This window comes from Lutjanus erythropterus, unplaced genomic scaffold (assembly GCF_056507025.1).
Source record: "Lutjanus erythropterus isolate fLutEry1 unplaced genomic scaffold, fLutEry1.hap2 Scaffold_186, whole genome shotgun sequence".
NCBI classification, from domain to species: Eukaryota; Metazoa; Chordata; class Actinopteri; order Lutjaniformes; family Lutjanidae; genus Lutjanus; species Lutjanus erythropterus.
In genome coordinates this window covers 12,501-15,000 of record NW_028146663.1, presented here as the reverse complement: position 1 = coordinate 15,000, position 2,500 = coordinate 12,501, and the positions used below count along the sequence as shown (strand labels likewise).

The following is a 2,500-nucleotide window of genomic DNA, read 5'->3' as shown; positions in this document are numbered from 1 at the left end:
GGCGAGGCCCGGCGGAGGTCGACGCGCGCCCCCCCCACCGTGACGGAGTTACACGGCGTATGGCCCGGCGGTTAACCCCCCCCTGGCCCGGGGAGGGATTCGGCCGGACGGGCCGCGCCGGAACGCCGCCGACGGGGAGGGCCGGACCTCCGGTGGAGGGCCGTCTGCACCTAGGGGGACGAAGGCAACGGATGCCTGCGACGACCCCGGCCGCGGAGGAGAGGGTCCCCCGTCTCCGATTGATGACAACGCGACACTCAGACAGGCGTAGCCGCGGCGCTCAACCGCGGCCGCAATGTGCGTTCGAAGAGTCGATGATCGATGTTTGGGGTTGTGGCAATTCACATCATTTCTCGCAGCTGGCTGCGTTCTTCATCGACACACGAGCCGAGTGATCCACCGCTCAGAGTTGTCATTTTTGAGGCATAAACCTTGCAGGGGGAGGAGACAAGTTTTCAGAGACGACGTTTCTTTATTTGGGACACGGGAACCCCCGGGCGCTACCCCCTTCCGCCGGACGGGGGAGACATTAAACCCCCCGCCAAGCCCCGAAGGGGAGAGGCGAGTTGGGTACCCGGAGGCGCGAGTGCGGGCGACCTCGCCGCGCTCACGTGGGCAACCGTTTAACGCCAACAAGGTAGGGGCCCCGCCGGGGGAGGGCGCGCAGACACTTGAAGCCGTAGACCCGTCGCCCTAAGGGTGGAGACGGGAGCGGGGCGGTCTGCGCGACGGCGTTCGCTTGACGGGGGACCCGGCGGCCCCGACACGGAGCCGGAGCCGGAGACCAGGGTTGACCGAGGCCGCGGCGTGGGACGCCGCCACCAAGGGATTTGCGCTTTGGGGGAAACCCAGCCCCGAAGTACCGGACGCCCGGACGGACTCCGTGCGGGGAGACCCCTCGGCATGTGGGAAGGGAAAGAAGATGGTGGGGAAAAAAAAAGAACCGGTCTTTTTTTTTTTTTTTGTCCCTTTTCCCGATCCGGCAATGATCCTTCCGCAGGTTCCCCTACGGAAACCTTGTTACGACTTTTACTTCCTCTAGACAGTCAAGTTCGGGCGACTTCCCGGCACCGCCAGGGACTCGGGTCGAGAGCCCCCGGCGTGCAGGTCCGACGACCTCGCTGGGCCGTCCGATCGGTAGTAGCGACGGGCGGTGTGTACAAAGGGCAGGGACTCAATCGGTGCTGGCTGGTGACCCGCGCCTACTGGGAATTCCTCGTTCGTGGGGAAGAATCTCAATCCCCAGTCCCAATCACGAGCGTGGGTTTCACAGGATTACCTCGGCCTCTCGGCTTAGGTGACGACGCCCGCTGACCCGCTCAGTGTAGCACGCGTGCGGCCCCGGACATCTAAGGGCATCACAGACCTGTTATAGCTCCATCTCACGTGGCTTCCGAACCACTTGTCCCTCTAAGAAGCTCGCACGCCGACCGCCAGAGGGCCGCGTAGCTAGTTAGCATGTCGGGGCCTCGCCCGTTATCGGAATTAACCAGACAGATCGCTCCACCGACTAAGAACGGCCATGCACCACCACCCACAAAATCGAGAAAGAGCTCTCAATCTGTCAATCCTTCCTGTGTCCGGACCGGGTGAGGTTCCCCGCGTTGAGTCGAATTAAGCCGCAGGCTCCACTCCTGGTGGTGCCCTTCCGTCAATTCCTTTAAGTTTCAGCTTTGCAACCATACTCCCCCCGGAACCCAAAGACTTCGGTTTCCCGGGAGCTGCCCGGCGGGTCATTTGCTATGGGTCGACGCCGCCGGATCGCTAGTCGGCATCGTTTACGGTCGGAACTACGACGGTATCTGATCGTCTTCGAACCTCCGACTTTCGTTCTTGATTAATGAAAACATTCTTGGCAAATGCCTTCGCTTCTGCGCGTCTTGCGCCGGTCCAAGAATTTCACCTCTAGCGGCGCAGTACGAATGCCCCCGGCCGTCCCTCTCAATCATGGCCCCGGTCCACAGAAAAACCCACAAAATAGGACCGCGGTCCTATTCCATTATTCCTAGCTTCAGTGATGCGGGCGGCAAAGGCCTGCTTTGAACACTCTCCTTTTTTCAAAGTAAACGCCTCGGACCCCGCGGGACACTCAGCCAAGAGCATCGAGGGGGCGCCGAAAGCCACAGGGCGCGGTCGGGGCCCCCCGCGTTTTTGCCGCGGTGCGGCGCCTCGCGGCGCGACCGCGGCGGAGGGGCCCCCGCCCGAGATCCAACTACGAGCGTTTTAACTGCAGCAACTTTAGGGTACGCTATTGGAGCTGGAATTACCGCGGCTGCTGGCACCAGACTTGCCCTCCAATGGCTCCTCGTTAAAGGGCTTAAAGTGTACTCATTTCGGTCGCGGCTCCTCACCAGAGGCCCGCACCGCTATTTATCGTCACTACCTCCCCGAGTCGGGAGTGGGTAATTTGCGCGCCTGCTGCCTTCCTTGGATGTGGTAGCCGTTTCTCAGGCTCCCTCTCCGGAATCGAACCCTGATTCCCCGTTACCCGTCGTCACCA

The 2,500-nt window shown here is 61.9% G+C and overlaps 1 non-coding gene and 1 pseudogene across 1 annotated transcript; both read right to left on the bottom strand.

Moving 5' to 3' along the window:
* Positions 1-251: 251 nt before the first annotated feature.
* LOC146303967 (5.8S ribosomal RNA) lies at positions 252-411 on the bottom strand. The gene has a single exon (XR_014769678.1). It is a non-coding gene; the product is annotated as a 5.8S ribosomal RNA (ribosomal RNA).
* A 572-nt stretch (positions 412-983) lies between these two features.
* Positions 984-2,500, bottom strand: part of LOC146303966 (18S ribosomal RNA) — a 2,008-nt pseudogene continuing 491 nt past the window's right edge.